We start from the raw sequence: 17,563 nt of genomic DNA, 5'->3' as shown, positions 1-17,563 counted from the left end.
GAGTGAGATACTACTTTTATGCAGTCAGAATTTCCTAGATCGTATTTTTTCTTTTTTTAATTAAACCTGCCTGGCAACCTGGTATAGAGTATGAGGAGCTGGATACTGTGAACCCACTGATAAAAATCTGCTGGAAAATTGAAGGCGCCAGCCAACATCCCCCATGCAATGCCAGCCAAACTAGCAATGAGGGCCAACCAGGAAATGCCCCTGGACTCCAATGCACAAACTAAACATCCAGCAGCTATCCAAAGACCCTGCACAGAAAAAAACCCCATTGCGTTAAGATGCATTGAAAATCGCATGGTACAATACCATCGGAGCCCTCTGAACCACAAATGGATCCCCCACCCCCAGCAGCCAGGGCTCCCCGCGACCCCCCAAAGCGCAAAGGACTCCACACCACCAGAGCCATGCTGGGGAGCTCCCTGCCGCCAGGGAGCAATAACGCGGCTGAACCAGGGCCGACAGTCCCGAGCCCAGCTGGGGGCAATCCCCGACGAGTGCAGGCAGAGCCAGCCCAGCCCCCCCAGGTAGCCACCCCCAAAAAAGAGTGCCAAAACCCACCCCGATAACACCAGCCCAGGACTACCGAATGCCCCCACTGTGAGAGAGCCGGCAGGGGGAAGCAGCGAGAGTCCCACCCCTGCCCAAGGGGGCTCTGGCGAGGAGAGGAGCCAATGGGCCCCCAGGCCCAGGGACACGCCACCTGCCCCAGACCAGGGTCCAGAGCGGACCCCCACATCAGGGGAGCCATGCACCCAGGCAAGGCGGACACCAACCCTACGGCACCCCCGGGGCTCCAGGGGCAGGACACGAGGCCAATGATTGTGATTGTGATGATTGTGTTGGATGCATGTCATGGTTTGTGAAGTGTTGTATGGTGAAGTAAAGATAAGCTGCGTGGTAACTAAGGAGCAGTTAAAACTGTTGTTGTGACACAGGCACCCCATAACTGTCAGGTAGTGGAGCCGGCCAACATGCCACTCCTAACCCCCAAGCCATCTGTGTCTAATATGTAATTAAAATTGAAGAGCGGCCAGTGGGGGAGGAAGAAGGGTGAGGCCGCAATAAAGCAGCCCCACCCACCAAACTCCCTGCTGCCTGCCTGCCCCCCAGAGTCCTAAGGTTGTATGTAGTGAGACATGACCAAAGGGGGGAAGGTGAAGGAGGTCATAGGGACGCTAGAATGGTCCTCCTCACTGGGGCCAGGTTCCTGACTGGCCCCAGCATTCATCCCCATCACCCACGCCCCTAGGCAAGAGGGACTTCCTGCATCCTTAAAAGGAATGATGGTAACACTTTCTTTGGTCATTGCTATAATGACTTATGTGTACAATTATAACACAATATAATGCTTCCATAAGACATTATAACAATTGTTATAATCACTTACAAACATGCATTAGGCGCTATAGCAAAGTTCATAATGTATTATGACCTTTTGATTTAATGTTTTATAACTGATAGAAATACCATTTTACACCAATGTGTATCTTTTTTTAAGCAAAAAATGTAAAAAAAACGCTCTGAAATATAGCTTGCAGTTAAATGACAAATGAATCGATGACCTTCATAGAAAGTGTTGCTGAAATGGTAACTGAAATGGTCACAAACAATTGCAATGAGAGGAGTTTGATTTAATCAGAATATAACTGGCTTGCATCTGGCTCTAGAGAAGCATTGATAACCAAACTTGAGACATGGAGAGCAGAAACCGCAAATTCTAACTTCTTCTAAAGCTACTCCTATGCAATTGGCCGATGCAGACATACATAACTCCTGTCAAATTAAAATAAATACTACAGTAATATACCTGACGTCTGTTTTAAATACAATGAGGCTCAAGGAATATTCATGCACTGTCTGGGAGTGTGACAAATTATTAATTTAAAATTCTGGAGGGAGGTGATCAATAAAACCATGTTCATCCTGTCTGCGAAGATGCCACTTAACTCCAAGATGATGTTGCTGCACCTGCATCCAACAGACCTCAATCTGAAACCCCAAGAATATAAATTTATTGACTTTGCTATATTACATTATTATATTATATTACATTATACATTATTATGGTCATTTTTGGATGATATACATGCTCCGTACTTTAACAAACTCCTCCTAGGGATTTAGTCCGATCGACTTCAAATTTCTGTGTGCCTTCTAAAGGCATTGAAGATGAAAAGTTGTGCTATCTGTGAGTTTTCGTCAATGGGTATGTCAGTGGCGTGGCGTCCAAATCAATGATTCGCCGTGAAAGGAGGAAGTAGTTATAAATTCAGTGTGCATGCTCACATCTCACCAAACTGTACATATAGGATTCCCACCCTGAACACATCCATGTGCCAACAAACACACTTACGTCATAGCACCTACTGCTGGTGTCAAGTGTTACGCTGTTATGTACTACTCCCAACATATTTGCCTCACCTGCTTCAAAACAGTCTCAGAAGAGCCTTAAGACATTGATGATGCTATGTTTATGGATAACGGCGTGTCCTTGGCATGGCGTAAAAGTTTGATGCTTCGCCATAACACAGGAAGTTGTTGTAACTTTGCTGTACATGCTCATATCTTTACCAAATTTCACACATTTGATAAGGGTCATGCCCTGAACACATCTACAGGTCAAAATTTACTCAACTTCATAGTGCCACCTGCTGGAATCAGGAAGTGTCCCTTCAAAGATGCAGCCCCTGCCCACTGAATCACCAAGATGCACAAAACTTTTGTGGTACATGTATCATCCCAAGACGAACAAAAAAGCCTCTTGGAGCCATACCTGAAATCAGACAGGAAGTCAACCATTTTGATTTTAATGTGCTATTCCAGCCTATTATGTCCTTTTACAAGGTCCGTACTTTAACAAACTCCTCCTAGGGAACTAATCAGATCGACTTAAAATTTCCACTTTTTCTACTGGCATTGCCTGCAATGGACTGGCGACCTGTCCAGGGTGTACCCCGCCTTTCCCTCGATGCCAGCTGGGATTGGCTCCAGCCCCCCGCGACCCTGTATGCAGGATAAGCAGTTGACGATGGATGGATGGATCTACTGTCATTGACGATGAAAAGTTGTGCTATCTGTGAGTTTTTGTCGATGGGCGTGTCCGTGGCATGGCCATAAACGGTTCCCCAAGAGGTCCGCTCTGAACAGATGTACACGCCAATTTTCACCCATAGTCATAGCGCCACCTCCTGGCAACAGGAAGTGACCTTTAATGAAGCAGCCCATGCAGCACGTTTCACCTATATATATATATATATATATATAATATATATATATATATATATATATATATATATATATATAGGAAATTCGTATATATGTATGTATATAATAATATATATATATATATATATATATATATATATACGAAATTTCTGACACATGTATCATGTCCAGACGTACCAACCCATCAGGAAGTCAACCATTTTGAATTTTATGGTCATTTATGGATGATTTTCACAGTCCGTACTTTCACAAACTCCTCCTGGAGAATTAGTCCAACCGACTTCACGTTTTTGCTGTCTACTCTAAAGCCATTGACGATTAAAATATGTACAAATAGTTAATTTTCGTGAAACAGTGTGCCCGTGGTGTGGCGTCAAAAATCGATGATTCGCCATGAAAGAGGAAGTTGTTGTAACTTCAGTGTACATGCTCACATCAGCACCAAACTTGATAACGGTCACACCCCAAACACATCTACATGCCAATATTCAGTTATAGTAGTAGCGCCAAGTGCTATGTAGCGCCACAAAGAGGAACCAGGAAGCGATGATTAACACCTTTGTGCAGCGTCCGAATTGCGTGGCAAATTCACAGCCGCACCGGCAGAGCTCCAGAATCTGCAATGCGGTTGCATCACACCTCGAGGGCCCACCCAACGCTGCTTGCAGCTTTAATTTTATGTTGAACTTTGCCAAAGCCAAATCAGAAAAAAATACCCTTTTTGAAAAAGCTTATTATTATACCTGTAGCCCAATTAATAGTTAAATATAAAGTAATGCTGTTAAAATAAAAAAGAGGAGTGTTTTATTACTTATTAATTTGCATGTTCATTTACATGTGGTGTTCTGGGGGGTTAACTGCCAAATTGCTGATATTGGTTGCTTTTCACCGTGGTGAGAAAAAATCCATAATGTCACAGCCCTAGTGAGTATATACACATTCAGTAAAACATTTTACATGACACACACACACACACACACACACACACACACACACACACACACACACACACACACAGAGGTGTGTCCTTGTCCTGAGGGTGTGTGTGGAGGAGAACTCCTCCTCTTTCATAAGCCTCCTCTTCGCCCTTAGCTCTCATCTTGGAAGTCCTGTTGGCACAATCAGGACTCTGTCGCTTCACTGGTTACGGACATCTGGACCTTTCTTCAGTCATGATTTGGGTTTCTTCACCTGCTTTTTTGCTGTTACTGTTTACGGTGAGTACAGAAGCATTTTCCTTTTCTGTCTTTTTCTATTGTAACATTGATTTGTTCTTTTAGAAACGGTCATGTTAATTCTCAAATCTGTCTTTTATTCAAATGGAAAAAACTCTCCAAAAAACTTCAAACAGGAAAATTTTTTATAAAAGGCTACCTGTAGGCAAAAAATCAGCCGAGATCTCAGAAATTCTCAATGAACTCACTTGTTTGTATCACACCAGCTTTCAAATTCTAATTTCACAAGTAGTAATGTCAGACCGAACACCCTGTTCACTTCATACTCTCCTGTCCTGATGGTACACTGAGTTTAGGTGTATTTACCCTTCACTTTATAGGCTAATTATCTTGTTCAAGTTGATACTATCAAATACCTGGAGTCAGCTGGAGTCATTTGTGAAATCAGCAGTCTAGAGTATTGTAGTGAATCTTTTAGGAAAGTAGTGATGCATGATCATATTACATAACTTCATTCTGATGCTGTACACTCATGAATTATACAGCTTCTCTATACATTTTAGATTTGCTTGGTACCCTCTGAAAGACACTAGTACAGGAGAAATATGATCTATTTTCCTGGTTCAGTATCAGTACGCGTGCCGCAGCTCATTTCAATGATTATGTTTTCAGTTGTTTCTTATGGATCACAAAAATGCATTCAGAACATTAAAGCACATCATGATCTCTTATAATGTTTCAACATCTTTACATGAGACCTTGGAGTGAGTCATGCATTTTAAAACCCAAATCAACAACTACTGTTATTAAGTCTCTTAAAAAAAATATCAGCTTCCGAACTAAGCCAGCCGTTACCTGACAAGCTGACTACAATCATGTTGCTTATTTGACTTGGTTGTGGTGTTGGTGACGTAGATCAAGACCTAGTACTGGGATTGCAAACCATGTGAAATAATTAAATAAGTATGAGCGGTAGCAGTGACAGTAGAGATATTTTCTCAAATTGATTATTCACCTTTTGATTCAGTATGTTCTTTGTGTTCAGCAGTTTTTCATATACGATGTCACTGGTGTGTCAGACTGATGTGAAGCTGCTTGCTGCCACTCCCTTCTCTTTTTGTCATCATAGCTCTTCTGTTACCCTGACATGCCATGCATTGACTTGAATGGATGAGGCTTACATTTCTAGGTGAGGTAGGGTGTGTCCGCATCTCCTCTGAACACAGGCAGGTGTATAGTATATATGCTCCTCAATACAGCTCCTCAATCAATTATGATTTTAAATACGCCTAGTAAAAAAATTTGAAAATCAATTTGTGGCAGTCAGTGTTGATAATTATCCAAATTATGGTAAATACTGCTTTCCCTACCATCCCCCTTTGCCCCCAAACAAAGCGTCTCTCCCGACTTTTTAACTAATAGGCCTATCATAGTCATAACAGCAGCAAGGAGCATGGTTTTTACAAAGCATACAGGCCTAATGCTTCTTAACACCAGTGGCTGAAATAAAAAAATAAAGCAAGTAAATCCCAACTTTTAAACAGCTGTTTTTCTTCACATGTAGCATGTTCATGAGAGTAGTATTCAGTAGTTACAAAACGCTGCATTAACACTCTCTCCCGACGAGTCCAAGCATCAGTGACAGCAGCTGCCGGAGTTTCTTTCTCTAAGTTTCACATTGCTGTGATGCTTCAATAAATCAGATGCAGAAATGTTCGCGGTTGAAAGCTTTTTGCTGGTCGCACAGAGTTTACACTATATGACAATGTTTTTTGTATCTTAGACACAATCTTGTGACACAATAATGGCAGCAGCTACTTACAGCTGTAGAAAGAACGCCTCTCTCCCTGGCTATCAGCTGACATGAACAAAAAAGTCGGTGCCGCTGAGCTGCCGCACAGTTGTCTGTCACGTCAAGGATGGTGCTTTCAGTAATGAGTAACGCAGAGTTACTTGCCTTAGTAACTAGTAATAATATTACTAATTAAAAATAATTAGTTACACTACTTGGTTACTGGGAAAAGTAATATTATTACTACCCAACACTGGTTACAACCAGGTGAATTCTGTTTTTACTTACTATACATGGTTTTACCACATGGCTTACAATGAAATGTTTGTTGTTCCCACTCTTGACATTGACCTCTTATAAAGAGTTCAAACAGTAGAATGAGAGGGACTGATGAGAAAGACTGTGTATCATTGTATCACTCAGACCTCTCCTCAGAGCTGTCCGGGCATGTACAAACTGTCCTTGAATGGAGTCTCGCTGACTGTTCCTGTTAGAACCTTAGAGATATCATATTTTTTTGTATAGTTAGGTACAGCTCTAATCAGTCAGAATAACACAACTGCAATGTTTTATTGAAATGGAGGTAATGAGGGTCTTTAATAAGTAGCAGAATTTTAAGATTCATAACAAGAATACCTCCAGATAAAATGCATTATGGATTCTGAACAAACTGAATCAACTTTCTTCATTTCTTTGCATTATGAATATTCTTGTGAGGGTCTTTTTCCTTTAAAAGCTCAGGCAATCAAATGTTCTAGTATTTTTAAGTTAACTGACAAAAACAGTCAAAGTGAAGTAGTTCAATAGTTACTAATAACCTTGATCTTATCATTTAATCTGCTGGAGATCTGGAAAGTCTTCCCTTTCAGTGTTGAATCCGCAATCAGACATATTGTAGTGTTTGATCAGTAAGAAGACAACCTGGTTTTGCTGACCATTTATTAGTGAATACGCTGCTGTGCGCCTAGCCTATGGCTGAACAACAAAACTGTCAACTGTCACAGCCCAACTCTTACAACAAGACAGCTAAATAATCCAAGCAAATACTTGGGAGGAATCTGTAAAGTCAGTTGTGTAGGGAGTGGATGGAAGGGAAAGCACAGCATGTTTTTTGTGCTGTCAAAAAAAAAGAAAAGGAAATAAAAGCATCAATGCAGAGGTGCGTGAACAAAGGAGATCTGCCCAAGGAGTGGCTGCTGCTCTGGCTTAAAAGCATGGGGTGCAGCAGGCACAGGTGATGAAATCCCAAAAGGTCTGCAGCACTGGAGACAGAAAGCAAAGCCTCAACATGATGTATGCCTAGCGTGTATGTGTGGAGTGGCAGAAGAGGAACACTTGCAGAAGAGACTGGAGTCCCAGTTGTCCGCACCTGGCGTGCACTCAAAGAATATTAATTAATTTAATTTAATATATTATTTTAATTTTCTAACATACTAACACACACACGCTTATTGTTGTACTTTTTTAAAATATTTATTTTTACGGAATTTTTATATTTTAAATATTTTTTTTATAATTATTTTATTTTGTTTTAACACACACAAACACAACTTTTGCTGTTTTATTTCCTTATCTAATGAAATGTATGAAATTAATTGTCCTTATGTGCTTTATATGTAGCCTTGGCAATATTGTTGCTGTACATTCATGCCAATAAAGCTAATTTGAGAGAGAGAGAGAGAGAGAGAGAGAAAATGGTCATGCCTCAGTTTAACATCGGCTCACAATCGCTGCGCACAAAAACACACATATTTCGACTAGGGCTGTCCTCGATGGACGATTTACATAGTCGAATCAAAATTGTCAAAAAAGTCTTGCCCATAGTCGACTTATATTTGAATCAGTGTGTGTTTGTGCATGGCGATTGCGAGGGCGGGGGGTGGGGGGACACGGTAGAAGCTACAGAATTTCAGCCTCTATTCATTAGTCACTGTAATTACCGCTGTACATTTAACGTTACAGATAAACTGAGGCTTAGTGATCATTTCCTCTCTGCTCTGCTCGCCTGTCATTCACCGGTCTTGTGCAGAGTTTTGCGTGCGTGCTGTGCAGCCGGCAACTGCATGCAGGTCACGGTTCCTCGCTGGTCTATTTCTCCTCTGGTCTATTTAAAAACAATATGATATTCTTTGTGTGGTTCATCAATGGTGATAAATGATCCGAATGTCCCGTGAGGTGCGAACAACTCGGCACAACAGCGGTGAGGCTGGGACTCTCTCTGCCACTAGGCTACATCATAGACTGCAGGGGTACACACACACATCCACGCTAAGCGTGTGTCAGTGTACATGTTTAGGACACAAAAAATGTATTAAAAGCTTTTTTCATGTTTATTTTCAGCATTTTATGTTGACATTTATATTGTAACAGGCTGTATATTAACTTATTGGGAGAAAACTGGTAGTTCTATGTAAAATCAGACGGTGAGCACCCCCACATCGCCAAAATGGCATGATCCTCATTTTGCTGTGAAGCTATGAGATTGACAGTCGAATCAGGCTCCGCCCATCGAAGCATCAAACCTTCGACTATGCGGGGTCAGCACTAGATTCGACTATCAATCGACGATAGGCAGGACGATTCTGATTCGACTATGTAAATCCTTAGTCGGGGACAGCCCTGGAAAACACCCTCTTAAACTCCTGCTTACTATTATAAATCCAATCCCTAAGTAACTCTCTGTCCAGAGTCTGCCACATCAGTTGATTTAGATTTTATGTTTGTGGTCTTAAAAATGTGAGCACTGGAGCGAATTAGAAATGTAAGCAGAGAAGAGAAAAGCTGTGTTCGTCTCGTCTTAGTTATAATGGAAGTCTAAGGACGCTTGCCTAGCACTGCTGTCACTTGGAAGCTCATATGTCCAAATATGTAGGTCTGTTAAATTCCATAAGAATATCTGAGGAACAAGGACAAGATTTCCTTTGTTTTGATCATGCGGGAACCTCAGTTCAATTCAGTTCAAAGACTGAAAAGAGACTAAAAAGTCAAGCCAATGCAGAAGTGCCTTAAACCTGCATTTCAAATGGTGAGCAGGGGGCCATTGCGTATCTGCTGGCAATGGTGCGGGAGGAGTAGCATCGTGAAAATCCATACAGACTCATTTCAGGCAAACCAATGAGAAAAATAAAGAGCGAAGATAACAATAGCGTAAATGAAGGCCTCTCGACCAGGTGTCAGCTGACAAATACATGCATTAGTGCACAACATGGCCGACTACGGCCCCTGTATGTAATAAGGCTGCACATTAGCCTGTGAAAGCAGTTTTTAAAGAGAAACTTTATACGTCATACCAGCAGTTCAGGTTTTCATTAGTTTTACTGAACTTAGTTGTTGGCTCTGCTCATGGTCCACATAAGCTGTTGACATTATGGGATATGTCTGAACACATCCAGGCTATTCTAAAAGAGATGGTGATGATGATTCATTGCAGAGGGGCGAGGACTAATACCCTTTTACACCGGGCACTTTTTTCCCACATAAATTGTTACAAAAAACTGCGAGGGAACATGAAAGCAGATAGGCTGTCATCTGCTTTCACACCTGTTGTTCGGTTTATCAGGTATGGATCAAGGGAATAAAATTTGAACTTTTTAGTAATGGTCCGGGGTAATGTTCACATTGACTTTTTACAAACAAACTCGTATGAGGTTACCTGTCTGAATCATACCTACACCAAGTTCTTAGGGTGCATCACAAAAACCTCAGCTTGCATCTGAGTCACAAGTTAGCTCACTATGAAGGTTAGCTAAAAGCATGCATTAAGAACTTGAAATTAAACCCAAACGTACCGTTAATGGTGTGGATGGTACTGGTGGAACTGCTCCCTGGAGACACAACATGGCAACTTCCATGGAGCAGGGGACCCACAGTTTATGTAGATAGAAATGGCTCATTCTAAGGTAATAAAAACGGTTCATCATGTAAAGTCTTTTTACACCACTGAAAACATAGTTATGGGTGTTATATTGCATTTCTGTCAATCAATCCTCCTAAATATTACACACTGAACCTTTAAATGTAAGACTTTAGATTAATAATTTCCACTGCACAGTAACTTTTGTTTTTGGGGAATTGTTTTTTTTTTTAAATCTGATATTCCTTGCTTTATGAAACTCAGTTGGTTTGTCCTCTCTCATAAGTAGTCAAACAAAGTCTTGACAGGGCTGAGTAGAATCTCTAAAGCAACTTCTACCTACCTAAAAAATACTAATTACAATAATACAATAATTGCCACTATATCACACGGGAACCTATAGCAAACTTGCATTTGGAAGTTGGACCGAAAAACACAGCAATCAACAGGATATGGGGGTGCGTTATTTCCCACGGAAATCACAATAACACCCTATAAACCTCTTACTTGAAATCGTTATTGGTAGCAATATGTATCATGTCCGTTTAGGTAATCCGGTGGAGATTGTTATGTAGTGTATAGTGTATAGTGATCTCCTTCAGGTTCCAATTTTCTTTTGGCAAACACAAAACAAAGTGACGTCATGGCCACACTGCAGGGGTTTCCTGCACTCCCATAAAGGCCAGTAGGAATCCAGTGTTTGACTTCAAGTAATAAAAGGCTGCCTTACCAGGCTTCTGGCCCTACATGTAGGCTGCTTCTTTGTTTCCATAAATTAAGATCCCCAAAAATGGTTAATCGTCATCTTCCTTCTGCAGGCAAAGTGAAAGTCCTGGTTGCACAGCTATCTTTCTAGACTAGTAATAGTAAAACATTTGATTGGAAGTGGTACATCTCCCATAGCAACTTCCTTTGCTTTCTAAAGGCAGTGTCGAGGTCAAACACTGAATCTTATATCCTAGGTGATGTCATGGCTGCATCACAGAATTTCCATGAGTTTCTGTGGGTCTCGTCCAGTGGGAAACCAGGATTTGGATTCAAACCAAATCTCTCGCACACATGAGAGTTTGAAGGCCTTGTGTGGTTTTGTTGCAGTTTCATTGTTCAGGCTTTTGTTTTAACTTGTAGCTTCTCTTTGCTCACACATGTGGTGAAATCCCTAAACTGATATGCCAACCATAAGTGGTATGCTGCTAACTTTACATGTGTGGGCTGTCAAGTAAGGGTTCATTCAGAACTAATTACATCTATTGTATTACAGCTCCAGACTGTTGCTGTGGTAAAGGCCACCTGGATTCCCCCGCCGAAACCACTGAAAGAAAATGTAGACTACACTCAACAGGAATCTGTCGCCCAGGTGAGTTGTTGGTTTCACTAAAACTCTCTTTAATGCTACCCACTAACTTTGAAACTCAATCACTGTAGATTGAGCACCTAAAATATAAAGCTGTTAAAAGGGACCTTCAGCTGAAAACCATAAAAGAAAAAGTAGTACGTAATGCTATCTACCACAGCGAGGATATGTGGCCGAAGAAGCCCTCAAGTACCTTTAAGTGCTCTAATGGAGTCATTTCTTGATTGACAAAACTGCTAGGACAAACAGTTTGATAAAACTGTACAACAAAATGAAAGTTTGTAGTTTCATGCTGCACACATAGATTATAAAAGATAAATACTTTTGTAGTAGAATATGGTAACATATATAATAATATATCCGTTATTGATTGGAGACTGCAGCTGATCGGACTGATCTGAGTTTCATACTGGAGAGAAGAGCGATAACAGATTAAACATTTTTTAATTAATTTGTTTTATGAATCACTGTCTAGTTAAAATCTGTGTTAATTGTAGGTCTGAACAACAAAAGGACCAAACACAACTTTCCACATTTATTAAAACAGATTTCCTTCTCTGTTATTTATCCCATTAAATTTTATTATGGAGACAATTAAACTGTCTACAAGAAACACTTTTTATATTGTTAATCGTCATTTCCATTCAGTCACTTGATGCTGATTTGTGTTTAGTCCAAATAGACCACAGTGATCGATCAGTGACGATGTGATGTGACTTGCAAATTAAATGTATGGAGCAGTGTGAAAAGGGTGGATAAATAAATGGAAAGCCTTAAAATGAGCTAAAGTCAGCTTTGATGTGAGTTACATAATTTCAATTTACCCTGAAACATTTAGCCTAATAAATCAAAGGACATGTGATCACATTCAATAGCCTAATTAGGCCTAAAATGCAGATAATCAGTAAATAATACAAACGCTTTCTCCCAGTAGAGATGATCCTGTATGTCTGAACAGGACCCAGTATAGGCCTACAGTATAACATGTTCTCATCTCAGGGCATCAAATATGCCAACTACACTTTGAGAAAGTCTGACAAAGTGTCAGTAGCCTATCAATATAATCACAGAATGCAGGTTGTTCTTCATCTGCAGGTGTTTTTTACAGTTACAGAGAGAAAACATGCTGCTCTGCAGTGATAACTGTGACACTAGATTAGTGTTAGCACAGTGCACGTGTGCAGACACAAACTGCATCAAAAGTTGGCTGCTCCTGAGACCCTGTGTCCTCATATGGGGACATTAGATTTTGGGCTCCCTGCACTGTATACTTAATTCTACTTTACTGAGACCTATACTCCTCCTTAGTGGACAGTTGCCTGTGCCATTTAGTGGTAGCAAAACCAAAATACACTCATTTGTGGAAAAACAAGATGGCGTCACTATCAACAAATACTTTCTACAGCCGGAGCAGAGAACAAAGTGGAAAAGGAAAAAATCCCAATAAAATTTTGTGGTTGAAACTTGTTAATTTATGCTTGCTAACATGTGTTGTTTGACATGACATACAGATCTGACTTTTTTTTTCAAAAGTAACAAGCTAAGATGTAAATGCTCCATATTTGTATAGCGCCTTTCTAGTCTTTTCGACCACTCAAAGTGCTTTTACACTACATCTGCATTCACCAGTCAAACACTGAGCCTTAAGTGCTCAAACAGAAACTAACATTCACGCACATTCAGGGGCAATTCAGGTTTCAGTATCTTGCCCAAGGACACGCAACCAGGGGGAGCCAGGGATTGAACCGCCTGGATTAACGGCCAACCCGCTCTACCTCCTGAGCCACAGCCGCCCCAAAAGATGCTGTTTATTAGCATTAGTTTTCTACTTTATTACACATTGGTGACTTTATTGTGTTTTGTAGTAAAATAGACCCAATGTCCCCATACGAGGACGTCATTTTTTTCAAAAAGTGCTTCCTGTTCAAAGTCAATGTTTAGATTTTTATACTTATTAGGTCCTACTTATCCCAAATAGCCAAGAGAAATTAAAAATGCACACAGAATCAAAGCTCAGGTCTTAGGAGGTTAAAGCCGACTGACAGCAGTGAAACGGACGTCGCTTCACGTGACGCTTTGGAGGAAAGGATCTCTCCTCTCCACACAAGACACAAGTATGGGAAACATGGATGCAATTAAGAGAATAGAGAAGCACCACGGCTCTCTTCTCTAGGGACAATCACTGTGCCTGCCACAGTGCCTGGAGTGGATTGCATTGAATGCATGAAGGTTTACCCATTGAGCACAGCGCTATTGCTTTGGATTCTAAGCAACTGCCTGCACACCATCCGTCTTGTACACACAACATTCTAATCTTTACCAGGAGAAGAATGTCCTGCACATACAAGTTATCATGTCCAACATGACAACACAACACGTTTCACTAACAACTGGATGATCAAAAACAGACTAACACAGAGTTACCAGAGGGGGCCACTGGAACATTTTCAGCATCTGCAAGAGAGAAAGGACTATCTTATCACAGACCAGCATACAGGTCATGGCATCCAAATAGCAGCATGAGCAGCCAGACAAGCTGGACAAACAAAATTAGTGTTCAGCAACAAATAATGGTTTAGTTTTTGTTTTTCTACTCTCTTGAAATAGTTTTTAAACTTTGCAAATAGTTGTTCTTAAGGTGTTTGTTGTCGTTACCTTCTGGTGCATGAATGAGACTTTTTAGCTGAATCAGCGCTTCTCTGTGTTTCAGATTCGTTCAGATTTTGACGATGGCACTGGGAATATTTACTACTCTCTAGAAGGCATTGGTGCAAACCAATATCCCTTCAATGTGTTTGAAGTTGACCCTAAATCTGGACTAATTCGTGTGACCAAAATTCTCGACAGGGAGGATATCGACACGTACAATGTGAGTGATACATGACAGGTTCTGTTCTGTTATGCTTTTGGATTTTGATGTCACTTTTCACTTCACTTTTATGTCATGTCTTCATTCAAGATTCAGTAATTGCAGCTTTTCATAATTAATGTGGAGATATTTGGCAGCCATTTGCTACACATCAGTCTCACATGCTGTTTATGTTTGTAAATGCACATGCTGATTTGAGTTTTCTGTTTCAGCTGGCAGGGGTCGCTAGGTACAGGGATGGCACCTATGCAGAGAAAAATATTGAAATACGAATGAAGGTTGTAGATGAGAATGACAACGCTCCAGTGTTTGGAGTCATCAACCCGGGGGCGGTGTCCGAGCTCTCTCCTGCAGGTCAGTGTTTCTGCTTTTGTGTACAATTCACACAGATCCTGATATGTGATGGCAAAGAAGTTCCTGACTTCATTAATAAGGCAAAACAATGTGACTTGAAGTTTTTTCTTTTTGTAACATCTGTTATGTTTACATTGAGAGTGTTACTAACCAAAAAACACTGTATTTATCCATGAGATCTAACAAACATAAATCATTGTTTACATCCATGTTTAATACTTAGCAGTATTCTTCTCCTTGCCTTTGTTGGCACATTGTTACCTGTCAATCAGTGGAATACTATGCAACCACTATGCAACTCGCAATAATGTGTATTGCATCACCTGCAAGCACATGCATGGGACAGACAAAATCTGGACCCACTCATAGCAAAACTCCTCCACTAGAGCACTGTTAAATACCACACAATGCAAAATAAAGTTAACATAAAACAACTTTACATTATTATGGGTATGTTGTTCACTTCTTACTGGGATAGATCGCCATGATAATTTATGCTGAATATGCTGAGATCAACTCTATAAAAGCACCACTTACTGACCAATCAGCTCTCTGGAAAATAAATTAATCTCTTTTTGAAGTGATGAGAAGTCACTTTTAAGTGAGGTGGATCAACCACTTATTCAGTGCCCGAGTCTTTTTAATATGGAAATGCCGACACACAGCCGAGCTGAAAGAATAAGGCTAATATTTTCATAGATGCCATGTCACACATCAGATCAACGCATTATTATCATTTTGTCAAGGTGTTCTCACTATGATTCCTGTGCTACAATTGTGCATAATGCTGAATGGTGGCTGCGCTATGGCAGTGCAGAACGCAAATAGAAGGATTAGAGAGTGTCTTGGCCCATGAGGATGACTGGCTAACATCGATTTAGATTCCAGAGAGCCATGCTCTTGGATCTGTGTGCTGAACTGGGTCCAGCATTACAGACAGAGCAACCTGACAGAGCCATCCCAGTACAAATACACATTGGCTATAACCATTTCTGGTAGCCGGCTGGTCTTCTCACCTCCACTTAAGTGATCAGCTCTATGATCTCGAACTCAGCTAAGTTTCTCTGTTTCACATGCTTTGCAGCAAGATTGGTTGTTGTTATTTGTACTTTAGGAGGTGACTGCGTAATTTATGCTTATTTGCATAGTAATTTATGGGAGTAGCCAAGGTGGGGTACGTGGATTGTGCGTGTGCACTCAATTTCATGTTGATTGAGATGTATGAAGGAGCATAGGACCTGGTTTTATATTTGGATTTGTAGATACATGAGGCCCCTGGTCTTGAATTCCTTCAACAACATCAGCCTTTGATATAACAGTCTAGGTCACTTTTTGAGACTTGCCTTTTTTCAGAGCGTACTGTGGAGTCCCCAAAAGAATACATGGCTCCACTGGCTAACCTTCTGGACTCCTAGTTGTAGCTGGTTTTGAGTCCTTATCTCCAGTAGCCAGCCTCCTGCGCACCAGCTGCTGGTCTCTGGTTCTGCCCACTAGTGTTGTTACTGGTCTGGTGTGCCCCATCTGCCCTTTCAGACCTGCTCAGCTCTTCTATCCAGACCCCAGGGCATCTGCCTGAGGTCTCCTGCTGTGCCTTACCCGCAGGCCGCTTTTCATAAAAGAGCAGGTCTAGACCGTACTCTGTGATGATATTTACAGAAACCCAACAGTTCCCACCAAGAGCAAGCACTAGGCGACAGAGGCAAGGAAAAACTTCCTTTTAAGAGGCAGAAAACTTGAGCAGAACCATGGCTCAGGGTGGGCGGCCATCTGCCTCCATCGGTTGGGGGTGAAGGAGAGAGAGGGAGAGAGATAGAGAGGGCAGGAGAGGAACAGAGAGAAAAACAGAGGGATGGAAGGAGAGAGAGGGGGGGGAGGCAGCCTACACAATATACACACACAGAGGTACAGACAGTAAAGGTGATGTTGCTATAGACTAAATGAAAAACGGTACAGATATTTACAGTAGTGTTAATGATAATAATCGTAATGTTAATGATTATAATAACAATAGGACTAGCAACAATAGTCGTTGCAGTAGAGGGTGTCGAGCAGGAACACGGGGGCAGCAGGTGACCCGCAACCACAGATCCAGACTCCACAGCTCCAGAGCCAGAAACACCTGCAGGAAGTGATAGGAGGAGAGAGGAGAGGGACGAGAAAGCACAAGACTACCGGAAAGGGGAGAAGTTGTGTTAGTAACATGCAATAATGGGATGAGGTTGCATACAAGGGAGAGAAAGTAGAGGAGAGAGGAGCTCAGTGCATCATAGGAAATCCCCCGGCAGTCTAGGCCTATAGCAGCATAACTAAGGGATGGTTCAGGACTCACCTGAACCAGCCCTAACTATAAGCTTTATCAAAGAGGAAAGTCTTAAGCCTACTCTTAAATGTGGAGATGGTGTCTGCCTCCTGAACCCAAACTGGAACCTGGTTCCACAGGAGAGGAGCTTGATAGCTGAACGCTCTGGCTCCCATTCTACTTTTGGAGACTCTAGGAACCACAAGTAACCCTGCATTCTGGGAGCGCAGTGCTCTGGTGGGGTAGTAAGGTACTGTGAGCTCTTTAAGATAAGATGGTGCCTGACCATTAAGAGCTTTGTAGGTAAGAAGAATGATTTTAAATTCTATTCTGGATTTTACTGGAAGCCAATGCAGAGAAGCTAAAGCAGGAGAAATGTGATCTCTTTTCCTGGTTCCTGTCAGAACACGTGCTACAGCATTCTGGATCAGCTGAAGAGCCTTAATGGGCTTTTGCAAGCAGCCTGATAATAAGGAATTGCAGTAATCCAGCCTAGAAGCAACAAATGCATGGACTAGTTTTTCTGTATCATTTTTAGACAGGATGTTCCTTCCAGGATTTTTGCAATATTACATAGGTGAAAAAAGGCGGTCCTTGAAATTTGCTTAATGTGAGACTTAAACGACATGTCCT

The 17,563-nt window shown here is 41.4% G+C and overlaps 1 pseudogene; it reads left to right on the top strand.

Moving 5' to 3' along the window:
- Positions 1–338: 338 nt before the first annotated feature.
- The window catches only part of LOC119882109, a 33,311-nt pseudogene continuing 16,086 nt past the window's right edge, over positions 339–17,563 (top strand).

The sequence above is a fragment of the Micropterus salmoides genome, unplaced genomic scaffold (assembly GCF_014851395.1).
Source record: "Micropterus salmoides isolate LMB-PRFRI ecotype aquatic unplaced genomic scaffold, ASM1485139v1 Ms_hic_scaffold_2913, whole genome shotgun sequence".
Lineage (NCBI taxonomy): Eukaryota > Metazoa > Chordata > Actinopteri > Centrarchiformes > Centrarchidae > Micropterus > Micropterus salmoides.
Note: the sequence above shows the minus strand (reverse complement) of the source record. Positions and strands in the feature narration are given on the sequence as shown.